This window comes from Hoplias malabaricus, unplaced genomic scaffold (assembly GCF_029633855.1).
Source record: "Hoplias malabaricus isolate fHopMal1 unplaced genomic scaffold, fHopMal1.hap1 scaffold_90, whole genome shotgun sequence".
NCBI classification, from domain to species: domain Eukaryota; kingdom Metazoa; phylum Chordata; class Actinopteri; order Characiformes; family Erythrinidae; genus Hoplias; species Hoplias malabaricus.
In genome coordinates this window covers 38,455-57,132 of record NW_027101121.1, presented here as the reverse complement: position 1 = coordinate 57,132, position 18,678 = coordinate 38,455, and the positions used below count along the sequence as shown (strand labels likewise).

Genomic DNA, 18,678 nt, shown 5'->3' with positions numbered 1-18,678 from the left:
ACTGCCTTCAGCAGATTGCACTCTGGCATGCCAGCGCATCTGCAGGCAGGCACCTGGCCATGATATCCCGCAGTGGCGCGAGGGAAAAGAAAAGTCTTCTTCGAGCCGGATTTGAACCCGCGACCTAAGGATCGCCTTATTAACAACTACAGTCCTCTGCTCTACCAACTGAGCTATCAAAGGTGCTAGCCTAAAGAGTTGGACTGAAAACTGACAAGTGCATTTAGGACAGACTCGGATGCTCTCCTATGATTGTAGAACGAGTACATCTGGCAAAAGCCTAGCCCTAGCCCCTGAACTTAATCCTATCTCCTTCCTTTCAGACATGGCTGAAAACGGTGTCCCTGGTGGTCTAGTGGCTAGGATTCGGCGCTCTCACCGCCGCGGCCCGGGTTCGATTCCCGCTCAGGGAAGCGTCTGCTTTCTTGCACACCAAGTCCACTACAAGACTCTGGAAGCCCCCCACCCACATGCTGTGTAGGTTAAAGGAATGTAAAGCGTCCTCCTTCTGCTACTTCCTTTATTGCCAAACTTCTAAACGACACGTTGCTGCCTCATTCACCACCTCCACACACCCACACCAGCGTGGCTTTATGCTTTCAAGTCTGCAAGTCTTTTAGGGAGGCAAGATAATGTTTGAGAAATTTGAATGGAACAGTGTAAATGATCCGTCACTGCCTTCAGCAGATTGCACTCTGGCATGCCAGCGCATCTGCAGGCAGGCACCTGGCCATGATATCCCGCAGTGGCGCGAGGGAAAAGAAAAGTCTTCTTCGAGCCGGATTTGAACCCGCGACCTAAGGATCGCCTTATTAACAACTACAGTCCTCTGCTCTACCAACTGAGCTATCAAAGGTGCTAGCCTAAAGAGTTGGACTGAAAACTGACAAGTGCATTTAGGACAGACTCGGATGCTCTCCTATGATTGTAGAACGAGTACATCTGGCAAAAGCCTAGCCCTAGCCCCTGAACTTAATCCTATCTCCTTCCTTTCAGACGTGGCTGAAAACGGTGTCCCTGGTGGTCTAGTGGCTAGGCTTCGGCGCTCTCACCGCCGCGGCCCGGGTTCGATTCCCGGTCAGGGAAGCGTCTGCTTTCTTGCACACCAAGTCCACTACAAGACTCTGGAAGCCCCCCACCCACATGCTGTGTAGGTTAAAGGAATGTAAAGCGTCCTCCTTCTGCTACTTCCTTTTTTGCCAAACTTCTAAACGACACGTTGCTGCCTCATTCACCACCTCCACACACCCACACCAGCGTGGCTTTATGCTTTCAAGTCTGCAAGTCTTTTAGGGAGGCAAGATAATGTTTGAGAAATTTGAATGGAACAGTGTAAATGATCCGTCACTGCCTTCAGCAGATTGCACTCTGGCATGCCAGCGCATCTGCAGGCAGGCACCTGGCCATGATATCCCGCAGTGGCGCGAGGGAAAAGAAAAGTCTTCTTCGAGCCGGATTTGAACCCGCGACCTAAGGATCGCCTTATTAACAACTACAGTCCTCTGCTCTACCAACTGAGCTATCAAAGGTGCTAGCCTAAAGAGTTGGACTGAAAACTGACAAGTGCATTTAGGACAGACTCGGATGCTCTCCTATGATTGTAGAACGAGTACATCTGGCAAAAGCCTAGCCCTAGCCCCTGAACTTAATCCTATCTCCTTCCTTTCAGACGTGGCTGAAAATGGTGTCCCTGGTGGTCTAGTGGCTAGGATTCGGCGCTCTCACCGCCGCGGCCCGGGTTCGATTCCTGGTCAGGGAAGCGTCTGCTTTCTTGCACACCAAGTCCACTACAAGACTCTGGAAGCCCCCCACCCACATGCTGTGTAGGTTAAAGGAATGTAAAGCGTCCTCCTTCTGCTACTTCCTTTATTGCCAAACTTCTAAACGACACGTTGCTGCCTCATTCACCACCTCCACACACCCACACCAGCGTGGCTTTATGCTTTCAAGTCTGCAAGTCTTTTAGGGAGGCAAGATAATGTTTGAGAAATTTGAATGGAACAGTGTAAATGATCCGTCACTGCCTTCAGCAGATTGCACTCTGGCATGCCAGCGCATCTGCAGGCAGGCACCTGGCCATGATATCCCGCAGTGGCGCGAGGGAAAAGAAAAGTCTTCTTCGAGCCGGATTTGAACCCGCGACCTAAGGATCGCCTTATTAACAACTACAGTCCCCTGCTCTACCAACTGAGCTATCAAAGGTGCTAGCCTAAAGAGTTGGACTGAAAACTGACAAGTGCATTTAGGACAGACTCGGATGCTCTCCTATGATTGTAGAACGAGTACATCTGGCAAAAGCCTAGCCCTAGCCCCTGAACTTAATCCTATCTCCTTCCTTTCAGACATGGCTGAAAGCGGTGTCCCTGGTGGTCTAGTGGCTAGGCTTCGGCGCTCTCACCGCCGCGGTCCGGGTTCGATTCCCGATCAGGGAAGCGTCTGCTTTCTTGCACACCAAGTCCACTACAAGACTCTGGAAGCCCCCCACCCACATGCTGTGTAGGTTAAAGGAATGTAAAGCGTCCTCCTTCTGCTACTTCCTTTTTTGCCAAACTTCTAAACGACACGTTGCTGCCTCATTCACCACCTCCACACACCCACACCAGCGTGGCTTTATGCTTTCAAGTCTGCAAGTCTTTTAGGGAGGCAAGATAATGTTTGAGAAATTTGAATGGAACAGTGTAAATGATCCGTCACTGCCTTCAGCAGATTGCACTCTGGCATGCCAGCGCATCTGCAGGCAGGCACCTGGCCATGATATCCGGCAGTGGCGCGAGGGAAAAGAAAAGTCTTCTTCGAGCCGGATTTGAACCCGCGACCTAAGGATTGCCTTATTAACAACTACAGTCCTCCGCTCTACCAACTGAGCTATCAAAGGCGCTAGCCTAAAGAGTTGGACTGAAAACTGACAAGTGCATTTAGGACAGACTCGGATGCTCTCCTATGATTGTAGAACGAGTACATCTGGCAAAAGCCTAGCCCTAGCCCCTGAACTTAATCCTATCTCCTTCCTTTCAGACATGGCTGAAAACGGTGTCCCTGGTGGTCTAGTGGCTAGGATTCGGCGCTCTCACCGCCGCGGCCCGGGTTCGATTCCCGGTCAGGGAAGCGTGTGCTTTCTTGCACACCAAGTCCACTACAAGACTCTGGAAGCCCCCCACCCACATGCTGTGTAGGTTAAAGGAATGTAAAGCGTCCTCCTTCTGCTACTTCCTTTATTGCCAAACTTCTAAACGACACGTTGCTGCCTCATTCACCACCTCCACACACCCACACCAGCGTGGCTTTATGCTTTCAAGTCTGCAAGTCTTTTAGGGAGGCAAGATAATGTTTGAGAAATTTGAATGGAACAGTGTAAATGATCCGTCACTGCCTTCAGCAGATTGCACTCTGGCATGCCAGCGCATCTGCAGGCAGGCACCTGGCCATGATATCCCGCAGTGGCGCGAGGGAAAAGAAAAGTCTTCTTCGAGCCGGATTTGAACCCGCGACCTAAGGATCGCCTTATTAACAACTACAGTCCCCTGCTCTACCAACTGAGCTATCAAAGGTGCTAGCCTAAAGAGTTGGACTGAAAACTGACAAGTGCATTTAGGACAGACTCGGATGCTCTCCTATGATTGTAGAACGAGTACATCTGGCAAAAGCCTAGCCCTAGCCCCTGAACTTAATCCTATCTCCTTCCTTTCAGACATGGCTGAAAGCGGTGTCCCTGGTGGTCTAGTGGCTAGGCTTCGGCGCTCTCACCGCCGCGGCCCGGGTTCGATTCCCGATCAGGGAAGCGTCTGCTTTCTTGCACACCAAGTCCACTACAAGACTCTGGAAGCCCCCCACCCACATGCTGTGTAGGTTAAAGGAATGTAAAGCGTCCTCCTTCTGCTACTTCCTTTTTTGCCAAACTTCTAAACGACACGTTGCTGCCTCATTCACCACCTCCACACACCCACACCAGCGTGGCTTTATGCTTTCAAGTCTGCAAGTCTTTTAGGGAGGCAAGATAATGTTTGAGAAATTTGAATGGAACAGTGTAAATGATCCGTCACTGCCTTCAGCAGATTGCACTCTGGCATGCCAGCGCATCTGCAGGCAGGCACCTGGCCATGATATCCGGCAGTGGCGCGAGGGAAAAGAAAAGTCTTCTTCGAGCCGGATTTGAACCCGCGACCTAAGGATTGCCTTATTAACAACTACAGTCCTCCGCTCTACCAACTGAGCTATCAAAGGCGCTAGCCTAAAGAGTTGGACTGAAAACTGACAAGTGCATTTAGGACAGACTCGGATGCTCTCCTATGATTGTAGAACGAGTACATCTGGCAAAAGCCTAGCCCTAGCCCCTGAACTTAATCCTATCTCCTTCCTTTCAGACATGGCTGAAAACGGTGTCCCTGGTGGTCTAGTGGCTAGGATTCGGCGCTCTCACCGCCGCGGCCCGGGTTCGATTCCCGCTCAGGGAAGCGTGTGCTTTCTTGCACACCAAGTCCACTACAAGACTCTGGAAGCCCCCCACCCACATGCTGTGTAGGTTAAAGGAATGTAAAGCGTCCTCCTTCTGCTACTTCCTTTTTTGCCAAACTTCTAAACGACACGTTGCTGCCTCATTCACCACCTCCACACACCCACACCAGCGTGGCTTTATGCTTTCAAGTCTGCAAGTCTTTTAGGGAGGCAAGATAATGTTTGAGAAATTTGAATGGAACAGTGTAAATGATCCGTCACTGCCTTCAGCAGATTGCACTCTGGCATGCCAGCGCATCTGCAGGCAGGCACCTGGCCATGATATCCCGCAGTGGCGCGAGGGAAAAGAAAAGTCTTCTTCGAGCCGGATTTGAACCCGCGACCTAAGGATCGCCTTATTAACAACTACAGTCCTCCGCTCTACCAACTGAGCTATCAAAGGTGCTAGCCTAAAGAGTTGGACTGAAAACTGACAAGTGCATTTAGGACAGACTCGGATGCTCTCCTATGATTGTAGAACGAGTACATCTGGCAAAAGCCTAGCCCTAGCCCCTGAACTTAATCCTATCTCCTTCCTTTCAAACGTGGCTGAAAATGGTGTCCCTGGTGGTCTAGTGGCTAGGATTCGGCGCTCTCACCGCCGCGGCCCGGGTTCGATTCCCGCTCAGGGAAGCGTCTGCTTTCTTGCACACCAAGTCCACTACAAGACTCTGGAAGCCCCCCACCCACATGCTGTGTAGGTTAAAGGAATGTAAAGCGTCCTCCTTCTGCTACTTCCTTTTTTGCCAAACTTATAAACGACATGTTGCTGCCTCATTCACCACCTCCACACACCCACACCAGCGTGGCTTCATGCTTTCAAGTCTGCAAGTCTTTTAGGGAGGCAAGATAATGTTTGAGAAATTTGAATGGAACAGTGTAAATGATCCGTCACTGCCTTCAGCAGATTGCACTCTGGCATGGCAGCGCATCTGCAGGCAGGCACCTGGCCATGATATCCGGCAGTGGCGCGAGGGAAAAGAAAAGTCTTCTTCAAGCCGGATTTGAACCCGTGACCTAAGGATCGCCTTATTAACAACTACAGTCCTCCGCTCTACCAACTGAGCTATCAAAGGCGCTAGCCTAAAGAGTTGGACTGAAAACTGACAAGTGCATTTAGGACAGACTCGGATGCTCTCCTATGATTGTAGAACGAGTACATCTGGCAAAAGCCTAGCCCTAGCCCCTGAACTTAATCCTATCTCCTTCCTTTCAGACGTGGCTGAAAACGGTGTCCCTGGTGGTCTAGTGGCTAGGATTCGGCGCTCTCACCGCCGCGGCCCGGGTTCGATTCCCGCTCAGGGAAGCGTCTGCTTTCTTGCACACCAAGTCCACTACAAGATTCTGGAAGCCCCCCACCCACATGCTGTGTAGGTTAAAGGAATGTAAAGCGTCCTCCTTCTGCTACTTCCTTTATTGCCAAACTTCTAAACGACACGTTGCTGCCTCATTCACCACCTCCACACACCCACACCAGCGTGGCTTTATGCTTTCAATTCTGCAAGTCTTTTAGGGAGGCAAGATAATGTTTGAGAAATTTGAATGGAACAGTGTAAATGATCCGTCACTGCCTTCAGCAGATTGCACTCTGGCATGCCAGCGCATCTGCAGGCAGGCACCTGGCCATGATATCCGGCAGTGGCGCGAGGGAAAAGAAAAGTCTTCTTCGAGCCGGATTTGAACCCGCGACCTAAGGATTGCCTTATTAACAACTACAGTCCTCCGCTCTACCAACTGAGCTATCAAAGGCGCTAGCCTAAAGAGTTGGACTGAAAACTGACAAGTGCATTTAGGACAGACTCGGATGCTCTCCTATGATTGTAGAACGAGTACATCTGGCAAAAGCCTAGCCCTAGCCCCTGAACTTAATCCTATCTCCTTCCTTTCAGACATGGCTGAAAACGGTGTCCCTGGTGGTCTAGTGGCTAGGATTCGGCGCTCTCACCGCCGCGGCCCGGGTTCGATTCCCGCTCAGGGAAGCGTGTGCTTTCTTGCACACCAAGTCCACTACAAGACTCTGGAAGCCCCCCACCCACATGCTGTGTAGGTTAAAGGAATGTAAAGCGTCCTCCTTCTGCTACTTCCTTTTTTGCCAAACTTCTAAACGACACGTTGCTGCCTCATTCACCACCTCCACACACCCACACCAGCGTGGCTTTATGCTTTCAAGTCTGCAAGTCTTTTAGGGAGGCAAGATAATGTTTGAGAAATTTGAATGGAACAGTGTAAATGATCCGTCACTGCCTTCAGCAGATTGCACTCTGGCATGCCAGCGCATCTGCAGGCAGGCACCTGGCCATGATATCCCGCAGTGGCGCGAGGGAAAAGAAAAGTCTTCTTCGAGCCGGATTTGAACCCGCGACCTAAGGATCGCCTTATTAACAACTACAGTCCTCCGCTCTACCAACTGAGCTATCAAAGGTGCTAGCCTAAAGAGTTGGACTGAAAACTGACAAGTGCATTTAGGACAGACTCGGATGCTCTCCTATGATTGTAGAACGAGTACATCTGGCAAAAGCCTAGCCCTAGCCCCTGAACTTAATCCTATCTCCTTCCTTTCAAACGTGGCTGAAAACGGTGTCCCTGGTGGTCTAGTGGCTAGGATTCGGCGCTCTCACCGCCGCGGCCCGGGTTCGATTCCCGCTCAGGGAAGCGTCTGCTTTCTTGCACACCAAGTCCACTACAAGACTCTGGAAGCCCCCCACCCACATGCTGTGTAGGTTAAAGGAATGTAAAGCGTCCTCCTTCTGCTACTTCCTTTTTTGCCAAACTTCTAAACGACATGTTGCTGCCTCATTCACCACCTCCACACACCCACACCAGCGTGGCTTCATGCTTTCAAGTCTGCAAGTCTTTTAGGGAGGCAAGATAATGTTTGAGAAATTTGAATGGAACAGTGTAAATGATCCGTCACTGCCTTCAGCAGATTGCACTCTGGCATGGCAGCGCATCTGCAGGCAGGCACCTGGCCATGATATCCGGCAGTGGCGCGAGGGAAAAGAAAAGTCTTCTTCAAGCCGGATTTGAACCCGCGACCTAAGGATCGCCTTATTAACAACTACAGTCCTCCGCTCTACCAACTGAGCTATCAAAGGCGCTAGCCTAAAGAGTTGGACTGAAAACTGACAAGTGCATTTAGGACAGACTCGGATGCTCTCCTATGATTGTAGAACGAGTACATCTGGCAAAAGCCTAGCCCTAGCCCCTGAACTTAATCCTATCTCCTTCCTTTCAGACGTGGCTGAAAATGGTGTCCCTGGTGGTCTAGTGGCTAGGATTCGGCGTTCTCACCGCCGCGGCCCGGGTTCGATTCCCGGTCAGGGAAGCGTCTGCTTTCTTGCACACCAAGTCCACTACAAGACTCTGGAAGCCCCCCACCCACATGCTGTGTAGGTTAAAGGAATGTAAAGCGTCCTCCTTCTGCTACTTCCTTTTTTGCCAAACTTCTAAACGACACGTTGCTGCCTCATTCACCACCTCCACACACCCACACCAGCGTGGCTTTATGCTTTCAAGTCTGCAAGTCTTTTAGGGAGGCAAGATAATGTTTGAGAAATTTGAATGGAACAGTGTAAATGATCCGTCACTGCCTTCAGCAGATTGCACTCTGGCATGCCAGCGCATCTGCAGGCAGGCACCTGGCCATGATATCCCGCAGTGGCGCGAGGGAAAAGAAAAGTCTTCTTCGAGCCGGATTTGAACCCGCGACCTAAGGATCGCCTTATTAACAACTACAGTCCTCTGCTCTACCAACTGAGCTATCAAAGGTGCTAGCCTAAAGAGTTGGACTGAAAACTGACAAGTGCATTTAGGACAGACTCGGATGCTCTCCTATGATTGTAGAACGAGTACATCTGGCAAAAGCCTAGCCCTAGCCCCTGAACTTAATCCTATCTCCTTCCTTTCAGACATGGCTGAAAACGGTGTCCCTGGTGGTCTAGTGGCTAGGATTCGGCGCTCTCACCGCCGCGGCCCGGGTTCGATTCCCGCTCAGGGAAGCGTCTGCTTTCTTGCACACCAAGTCCACTACAAGACTCTGGAAGCCCCCCACCCACATGCTGTGTAGGTTAAAGGAATGTAAAGCGTCCTCCTTCTGCTACTTCCTTTATTGCCAAACTTCTAAACGACACGTTGCTGCCTCATTCACCACCTCCACACACCCACACCAGCGTGGCTTTATGCTTTCAAGTCTGCAAGTCTTTTAGGGAGGCAAGATAATGTTTGAGAAATTTGAATGGAACAGTGTAAATGATCCGTCACTGCCTTCAGCAGATTGCACTCTGGCATGCCAGCGCATCTGCAGGCAGGCACCTGGCCATGATATCCCGCAGTGGCGCGAGGGAAAAGAAAAGTCTTCTTCGAGCCGGATTTGAACCCGCGACCTAAGGATCGCCTTATTAACAACTACAGTCCTCTGCTCTACCAACTGAGCTATCAAAGGTGCTAGCCTAAAGAGTTGGACTGAAAACTGACAAGTGCATTTAGGACAGACTCGGATGCTCTCCTATGATTGTAGAACGAGTACATCTGGCAAAAGCCTAGCCCTAGCCCCTGAACTTAATCCTATCTCCTTCCTTTCAGACGTGGCTGAAAACGGTGTCCCTGGTGGTCTAGTGGCTAGGCTTCGGCGCTCTCACCGCCGCGGCCCGGGTTCGATTCCCGGTCAGGGAAGCGTCTGCTTTCTTGCACACCAAGTCCACTACAAGACTCTGGAAGCCCCCCACCCACATGCTGTGTAGGTTAAAGGAATGTAAAGCGTCCTCCTTCTGCTACTTCCTTTTTTGCCAAACTTCTAAACGACACGTTGCTGCCTCATTCACCACCTCCACACACCCACACCAGCGTGGCTTTATGCTTTCAAGTCTGCAAGTCTTTTAGGGAGGCAAGATAATGTTTGAGAAATTTGAATGGAACAGTGTAAATGATCCGTCACTGCCTTCAGCAGATTGCACTCTGGCATGCCAGCGCATCTGCAGGCAGGCACCTGGCCATGATATCCCGCAGTGGCGCGAGGGAAAAGAAAAGTCTTCTTCGAGCCGGATTTGAACCCGCGACCTAAGGATCGCCTTATTAACAACTACAGTCCTCTGCTCTACCAACTGAGCTATCAAAGGTGCTAGCCTAAAGAGTTGGACTGAAAACTGACAAGTGCATTTAGGACAGACTCGGATGCTCTCCTATGATTGTAGAACGAGTACATCTGGCAAAAGCCTAGCCCTAGCCCCTGAACTTAATCCTATCTCCTTCCTTTCAGACGTGGCTGAAAATGGTGTCCCTGGTGGTCTAGTGGCTAGGATTCGGCGCTCTCACCGCCGCGGCCCGGGTTCGATTCCTGGTCAGGGAAGCGTCTGCTTTCTTGCACACCAAGTCCACTACAAGACTCTGGAAGCCCCCCACCCACATGCTGTGTAGGTTAAAGGAATGTAAAGCGTCCTCCTTCTGCTACTTCCTTTATTGCCAAACTTCTAAACGACACGTTGCTGCCTCATTCACCACCTCCACACACCCACACCAGCGTGGCTTTATGCTTTCAAGTCTGCAAGTCTTTTAGGGAGGCAAGATAATGTTTGAGAAATTTGAATGGAACAGTGTAAATGATCCGTCACTGCCTTCAGCAGATTGCACTCTGGCATGCCAGCGCATCTGCAGGCAGGCACCTGGCCATGATATCCCGCAGTGGCGCGAGGGAAAAGAAAAGTCTTCTTCGAGCCGGATTTGAACCCGCGACCTAAGGATCGCCTTATTAACAACTACAGTCCCCTGCTCTACCAACTGAGCTATCAAAGGTGCTAGCCTAAAGAGTTGGACTGAAAACTGACAAGTGCATTTAGGACAGACTCGGATGCTCTCCTATGATTGTAGAACGAGTACATCTGGCAAAAGCCTAGCCCTAGCCCCTGAACTTAATCCTATCTCCTTCCTTTCAGACATGGCTGAAAGCGGTGTCCCTGGTGGTCTAGTGGCTAGGCTTCGGCGCTCTCACCGCCGCGGCCCGGGTTCGATTCCCGATCAGGGAAGCGTCTGCTTTCTTGCACACCAAGTCCACTACAAGACTCTGGAAGCCCCCCACCCACATGCTGTGTAGGTTAAAGGAATGTAAAGCGTCCTCCTTCTGCTACTTCCTTTTTTGCCAAACTTCTAAACGACACGTTGCTGCCTCATTCACCACCTCCACACACCCACACCAGCGTGGCTTTATGCTTTCAAGTCTGCAAGTCTTTTAGGGAGGCAAGATAATGTTTGAGAAATTTGAATGGAACAGTGTAAATGATCCGTCACTGCCTTCAGCAGATTGCACTCTGGCATGCCAGCGCATCTGCAGGCAGGCACCTGGCCATGATATCCGGCAGTGGCGCGAGGGAAAAGAAAAGTCTTCTTCGAGCCGGATTTGAACCCGCGACCTAAGGATTGCCTTATTAACAACTACAGTCCTCCGCTCTACCAACTGAGCTATCAAAGGCGCTAGCCTAAAGAGTTGGACTGAAAACTGACAAGTGCATTTAGGACAGACTCGGATGCTCTCCTATGATTGTAGAACGAGTACATCTGGCAAAAGCCTAGCCCTAGCCCCTGAACTTAATCCTATCTCCTTCCTTTCAGACATGGCTGAAAACGGTGTCCCTGGTGGTCTAGTGGCTAGGATTCGGCGCTCTCACCGCCGCGGCCCGGGTTCGATTCCCGGTCAGGGAAGCGTGTGCTTTCTTGCACACCAAGTCCACTACAAGACTCTGGAAGCCCCCCACCCACATGCTGTGTAGGTTAAAGGAATGTAAAGCGTCCTCCTTCTGCTACTTCCTTTATTGCCAAACTTCTAAACGACACGTTGCTGCCTCATTCACCACCTCCACACACCCACACCAGCGTGGCTTTATGCTTTCAAGTCTGCAAGTCTTTTAGGGAGGCAAGATAATGTTTGAGAAATTTGAATGGAACAGTGTAAATGATCCGTCACTGCCTTCAGCAGATTGCACTCTGGCATGCCAGCGCATCTGCAGGCAGGCACCTGGCCATGATATCCCGCAGTGGCGCGAGGGAAAAGAAAAGTCTTCTTCGAGCCGGATTTGAACCCGCGACCTAAGGATCGCCTTATTAACAACTACAGTCCCCTGCTCTACCAACTGAGCTATCAAAGGTGCTAGCCTAAAGAGTTGGACTGAAAACTGACAAGTGCATTTAGGACAGACTCGGATGCTCTCCTATGATTGTAGAACGAGTACATCTGGCAAAAGCCTAGCCCTAGCCCCTGAACTTAATCCTATCTCCTTCCTTTCAGACATGGCTGAAAGCGGTGTCCCTGGTGGTCTAGTGGCTAGGCTTCAGCGCTCTCACCGCCGCGGCCCGGGTTCGATTCCCGGTCAGGGAAGCGTCTGCTTTCTTGCACACCAAGTCCACTACAAGACTCTGGAAGCCCCCCACCCACATGCTGTGTAGGTTAAAGGAATGTAAAGCGTCCTCCTTCTGCTACTTCCTTTTTTGCCAAACTTCTAAACGACACGTTGCTGCCTCATTCACCACCTCCACACACCCACACCAGCGTGGCTTTATGCTTTCAAGTCTGCAAGTCTTTTAGGGAGGCAAGATAATGTTTGAGAAATTTGAATGGAACAGTGTAAATGATCCGTCACTGCCTTCAGCAGATTGCACTCTGGCATGCCAGCGCATCTGCAGGCAGGCACCTGGCCATGATATCCGGCAGTGGCGCGAGGGAAAAGAAAAGTCTTCTTCGAGCCGGATTTGAACCCGCGACATAAGGATTGCCTTATTAACAACTACAGTCCTCCGCTCTACCAACTGAGCTATCAAAGGTGCTAGCCTAAAGAGTTGGACTGAAAACTGACAAGTGCATTTAGGACAGACTCGGATGCTCTCCTATGATTGTAGAACGAGTACATCTGGCAAAAGCCTAGCCCTAGCCCCTGAACTTAATCCTATCTCCTTCCTTTCAGACGTGGCTGAAAATGGTGTCCCTGGTGGTCTAGTGGCTAGGATTCGGCGCTCTCACCGCCGCGGCCCGGGTTCGATTCCTGGTCAGGGAAGCGTCTGCTTTCTTGCACACCAAGTCCACTACAAGACTCTGGAAGCCCCCCACCCACATGCTGTGTAGGTTAAAGGAATGTAAAGCGTCCTCCTTCTGCTACTTCCTTTATTGCCAAACTTCTAAACGACACGTTGCTGCCTCATTCACCACCTCCACACACCCACACCAGCGTGGCTTTATGCTTTCAAGTCTGCAAGTCTTTTAGGGAGGCAAGATAATGTTTGAGAAATTTGAATGGAACAGTGTAAATGATCCGTCACTGCCTTCAGCAGATTGCACTCTGGCATGCCAGCGCATCTGCAGGCAGGCACCTGGCCATGATATCCCGCAGTGGCGCGAGGGAAAAGAAAAGTCTTCTTCGAGCCGGATTTGAACCCGCGACCTAAGGATCGCCTTATTAACAACTACAGTCCCCTGCTCTACCAACTGAGCTATCAAAGGTGCTAGCCTAAAGAGTTGGACTGAAAACTGACAAGTGCATTTAGGACAGACTCGGATGCTCTCCTATGATTGTAGAACGAGTACATCTGGCAAAAGCCTAGCCCTAGCCCCTGAACTTAATCCTATCTCCTTCCTTTCAGACATGGCTGAAAGCGGTGTCCCTGGTGGTCTAGTGGCTAGGCTTCGGCGCTCTCACCGCCGCGGCCCGGGTTCGATTCCCGATCAGGGAAGCGTCTGCTTTCTTGCACACCAAGTCCACTACAAGACTCTGGAAGCCCCCCACCCACATGCTGTGTAGGTTAAAGGAATGTAAAGCGTCCTCCTTCTGCTACTTCCTTTTTTGCCAAACTTCTAAACGACACGTTGCTGCCTCATTCACCACCTCCACACACCCACACCAGCGTGGCTTTATGCTTTCAAGTCTGCAAGTCTTTTAGGGAGGCAAGATAATGTTTGAGAAATTTGAATGGAACAGTGTAAATGATCCGTCACTGCCTTCAGCAGATTGCACTCTGGCATGCCAGCGCATCTGCAGGCAGGCACCTGGCCATGATATCCGGCAGTGGCGCGAGGGAAAAGAAAAGTCTTCTTCGAGCCGGATTTGAACCCGCGACCTAAGGATTGCCTTATTAACAACTACAGTCCTCCGCTCTACCAACTGAGCTATCAAAGGCGCTAGCCTAAAGAGTTGGACTGAAAACTGACAAGTGCATTTAGGACAGACTCGGATGCTCTCCTATGATTGTAGAACGAGTACATCTGGCAAAAGCCTAGCCCTAGCCCCTGAACTTAATCCTATCTCCTTCCTTTCAGACATGGCTGAAAACGGTGTCCCTGGTGGTCTAGTGGCTAGGATTCGGCGCTCTCACCGCCGCGGCCCGGGTTCGATTCCCGCTCAGGGAAGCGTGTGCTTTCTTGCACACCAAGTCCACTACAAGACTCTGGAAGCCCCCCACCCACATGCTGTGTAGGTTAAAGGAATGTAAAGCGTCCTCCTTCTGCTACTTCCTTTTTTGCCAAACTTCTAAACGACACGTTGCTGCCTCATTCACCACCTCCACACACCCACACCAGCGTGGCTTTATGCTTTCAAGTCTGCAAGTCTTTTAGGGAGGCAAGATAATGTTTGAGAAATTTGAATGGAACAGTGTAAATGATCCGTCACTGCCTTCAGCAGATTGCACTCTGGCATGCCAGCGCATCTGCAGGCAGGCACCTGGCCATGATATCCCGCAGTGGCGCGAGGGAAAAGAAAAGTCTTCTTCGAGCCGGATTTGAACCCGCGACCTAAGGATCGCCTTATTAACAACTACAGTCCTCCGCTCTACCAACTGAGCTATCAAAGGTGCTAGCCTAAAGAGTTGGACTGAAAACTGACAAGTGCATTTAGGACAGACTCGGATGCTCTCCTATGATTGTAGAACGAGTACATCTGGCAAAAGCCTAGCCCTAGCCCCTGAACTTAATCCTATCTCCTTCCTTTCAAACGTGGCTGAAAATGGTGTCCCTGGTGGTCTAGTGGCTAGGATTCGGCGCTCTCACCGCCGCGGCCCGGGTTCGATTCCCGCTCAGGGAAGCGTCTGCTTTCTTGCACACCAAGTCCACTACAAGACTCTGGAAGCCCCCCACCCACATGCTGTGTAGGTTAAAGGAATGTAAAGCGTCCTCCTTCTGCTACTTCCTTTTTTGCCAAACTTATAAACGACATGTTGCTGCCTCATTCACCACCTCCACACACCCACACCAGCGTGGCTTCATGCTTTCAAGTCTGCAAGTCTTTTAGGGAGGCAAGATAATGTTTGAGAAATTTGAATGGAACAGTGTAAATGATCCGTCACTGCCTTCAGCAGATTGCACTCTGGCATGGCAGCGCATCTGCAGGCAGGCACCTGGCCATGATATCCGGCAGTGGCGCGAGGGAAAAGAAAAGTCTTCTTCAAGCCGGATTTGAACCCGTGACCTAAGGATCGCCTTATTAACAACTACAGTCCTCCGCTCTACCAACTGAGCTATCAAAGGCGCTAGCCTAAAGAGTTGGACTGAAAACTGACAAGTGCATTTAGGACAGACTCGGATGCTCTCCTATGATTGTAGAACGAGTACATCTGGCAAAAGCCTAGCCCTAGCCCCTGAACTTAATCCTATCTCCTTCCTTTCAGACGTGGCTGAAAACGGTGTCCCTGGTGGTCTAGTGGCTAGGATTCGGCGCTCTCACCGCCGCGGCCCGGGTTCGATTCCCGCTCAGGGAAGCGTCTGCTTTCTTGCACACCAAGTCCACTACAAGATTCTGGAAGCCCCCCACCCACATGCTGTGTAGGTTAAAGGAATGTAAAGCGTCCTCCTTCTGCTACTTCCTTTATTGCCAAACTTCTAAACGACACGTTGCTGCCTCATTCACCACCTCCACACACCCACACCAGCGTGGCTTTATGCTTTCAATTCTGCAAGTCTTTTAGGGAGGCAAGATAATGTTTGAGAAATTTGAATGGAACAGTGTAAATGATCCGTCACTGCCTTCAGCAGATTGCACTCTGGCATGCCAGCGCATCTGCAGGCAGGCACCTGGCCATGATATCCGGCAGTGGCGCGAGGGAAAAGAAAAGTCTTCTTCGAGCCGGATTTGAACCCGCGACCTAAGGATTGCCTTATTAACAACTACAGTCCTCCGCTCTACCAACTGAGCTATCAAAGGCGCTAGCCTAAAGAGTTGGACTGAAAACTGACAAGTGCATTTAGGACAGACTCGGATGCTCTCCTATGATTGTAGAACGAGTACATCTGGCAAAAGCCTAGCCCTAGCCCCTGAACTTAATCCTATCTCCTTCCTTTCAGACATGGCTGAAAACGGTGTCCCTGGTGGTCTAGTGGCTAGGATTCGGCGCTCTCACCGCCGCGGCCCGGGTTCGATTCCCGCTCAGGGAAGCGTGTGCTTTCTTGCACACCAAGTCCACTACAAGACTCTGGAAGCCCCCCACCCACATGCTGTGTAGGTTAAAGGAATGTAAAGCGTCCTCCTTCTGCTACTTCCTTTTTTGCCAAACTTCTAAACGACACGTTGCTGCCTCATTCACCACCTCCACACACCCACACCAGCGTGGCTTTATGCTTTCAAGTCTGCAAGTCTTTTAGGGAGGCAAGATAATGTTTGAGAAATTTGAATGGAACAGTGTAAATGATCCGTCACTGCCTTCAGCAGATTGCACTCTGGCATGCCAGCGCATCTGCAGGCAGGCACCTGGCCATGATATCCCGCAGTGGCGCGAGGGAAAAGAAAAGTCTTCTTCGAGCCGGATTTGAACCCGCGACCTAAGGATCGCCTTATTAACAACTACAGTCCTCCGCTCTACCAACTGAGCTATCAAAGGTGCTAGCCTAAAGAGTTGGACTGAAAACTGACAAGTGCATTTAGGACAGACTCGGATGCTCTCCTATGATTGTAGAACGAGTACATCTGGCAAAAGCCTAGCCCTAGCCCCTGAACTTAATCCTATCTCCTTCCTTTCAAACGTGGCTGAAAACGGTGTCCCTGGTGGTCTAGTGGCTAGGATTCGGCGCTCTCACCGCCGCGGCCCGGGTTCGATTCCCGCTCAGGGAAGCGTCTGCTTTCTTGCACACCAAGTCCACTACAAGACTCTGGAAGCCCCCCACCCACATGCTGTGTAGGTTAAAGGAATGTAAAGCGTCCTCCTTCTGCTACTTCCTTTTTTGCCAAACTTCTAAACGACATGTTGCTGCCTCATTCACCACCTCCACACACCCACACCAGCGTGGCTTCATGCTTTCAAGTCTGCAAGTCTTTTAGGGAGGCAAGATAATGTTTGAGAAATTTGAATGGAACAGTGTAAATGATCCGTCACTGCCTTCAGCAGATTGCACTCTGGCATGGCAGCGCATCTGCAGGCAGGCACCTGGCCATGATATCCGGCAGTGGCGCGAGGGAAAAGAAAAGTCTTCTTCAAGCCGGATTTGAACCCGCGACCTAAGGATCGCCTTATTAACAACTACAGTCCTCCGCTCTACCAACTGAGCTATCAAAGGCGCTAGCCTAAAGAGTTGGACTGAAAACTGACAAGTGCATTTAGGACAGACTCGGATGCTCTCCTATGATTGTAGAACGAGTACATCTGGCAAAAGCCTAGCCCTAGCCCCTGAACTTAATCCTATCTCCTTCCTTTCAGACGTGGCTGAAAACGGTGTCCCTGGTGGTCTAGTGGCTAGGATTCGGCGCTCTCACCGCCGCGGCCCGGGTTCGATTCCCGCTCAGGGAAGCGTCTGCTTTCTTGCACACCAAGTCCACTACAAGATTCTGGAAGCCCCCCACCCACATGCTGTGTAGGTTAAAGGAATGTAAAGCGTCCTCCTTCTGCTACTTCCTTTATTGCCAAACTTCTAAACGACACGTTGCTGCCTCATTCACCACCTCCACACACCCACACCAGCGTGGCTTTATGCTTTCAATTCTGCAAGTCTTTTAGGGAGGCAAGATAATGTTTGAGAAATTTGAATGGAACAGTGTAAATTATCCGTCACTGCCTTCAGCATATTGCACTCTGGCATGCCAGCGCATCTGCAGGCAGGCACCTGGCCATGATATCCGGCAGTGGCGCGAGGGAAAAGAAAAGTCTTCTTCGAGCCGGATTTGAACCCGCGACCTAAGGATCGCCTTATTAACAACTACAGTCCTCTGCTCTACCAACTGAGCTATCAAAGGTGCTAGCCTAAAGAGTTGGACTGAAAACTGACAAGTGCATTTAGGACAGACTCGGATGCTCTCCTATGATTGTAGAACGAGTACATCTGGCAAAAGCCTAGCCCTAGCCCCTGAACTTAATCCTATCTCCTTCCTTTCAGACGTGGCTAAAAACAGTGTCCCTGGTGGCCTAGTGGCTAGGATTCGGCGCTCTCACCGCCGTGGCCCGGGTTCGATTCCCGGTCAGGGAAGCGTCTGCTTTCTTGCACACCAAGTCCACTACAAGACTCTGGAAGCCCCCCACCCACATGCTGTGTAGGTTAAAGGAATGTAAAGCGTCCTCCTTCTGCTACTTCCTTTTTTGCCAAACATCTAAACGACACGTTGCTGCCTCATTCACCACCTCCACACACCCACACCAGCATGGCTTTATGCTTTCAAGTCTGCAAGTCTTTTAGGGAGGCAAGATAATGTTTGAGAAATTTGAATGGAACAGTGTAAATGATCCGTCACTGCCTTCAGCAGATTGCACTCTGGCATGCCAGCGCATCTGCAGGCAGGCACCTGGCCATGATATCCCGCAGTGGCGCGAGGGAAAAGAAAAGTCTTCTTCGAGCCGGATTTGAACCCGCGACCTAAGGATCGCCTTATTAACAACTACAGTCCCCTGCTCTACCAACTGAGCTATCAAAGGTGCTAGCCTAAAGAGTTGGACTGAAAACTGACAAGTGCATTTAGGACAGACTCGGATGCTCTCCTATGATTGTAGAACGAGTACATCTGGCAAAAGCCTAGCCCTAGCCCCTGAACTTAATCCTATCTCCTTCCTTTCAGACATGGCTGAAAGCGGTGTCCCTGGTGGTCTAGTGGCTAGGCTTCGGCGCTCTCACCGCCGTGGCCCGGGTTCGATTCCCGGTCAGGGAAGCGTCTGCTTTCTTGCACACCAAGTCCACTACAAGACTCTGGAAGCCCCCCACCCACATGCTGTGTAGGTTAAAGGAATGTAAAGCGTCCTCCT

At 50.8% G+C, this 18,678-nt stretch overlaps 3 non-coding genes across 3 annotated transcripts; all 3 read left to right on the top strand.

Moving 5' to 3' along the window:
* The first annotated feature begins 3,033 nt into the window (after positions 1–3,033).
* trnae-cuc (transfer RNA glutamic acid (anticodon CUC)) lies at positions 3,034–3,105 on the top strand. Its single transcript has one exon. It is a non-coding gene; the product is annotated as a tRNA-Glu (tRNA).
* Positions 3,106–7,744: 4,639 nt separating this feature from the next.
* On the top strand, positions 7,745–7,816 carry trnae-cuc (transfer RNA glutamic acid (anticodon CUC)). The gene has a single exon. It is a non-coding gene; the product is annotated as a tRNA-Glu (tRNA).
* Positions 7,817–11,109: 3,293 nt separating this feature from the next.
* On the top strand, positions 11,110–11,181 carry trnae-cuc (transfer RNA glutamic acid (anticodon CUC)). The gene has a single exon. It is a non-coding gene; the product is annotated as a tRNA-Glu (tRNA).
* Positions 11,182–18,678: the final 7,497 nt, after the last annotated feature.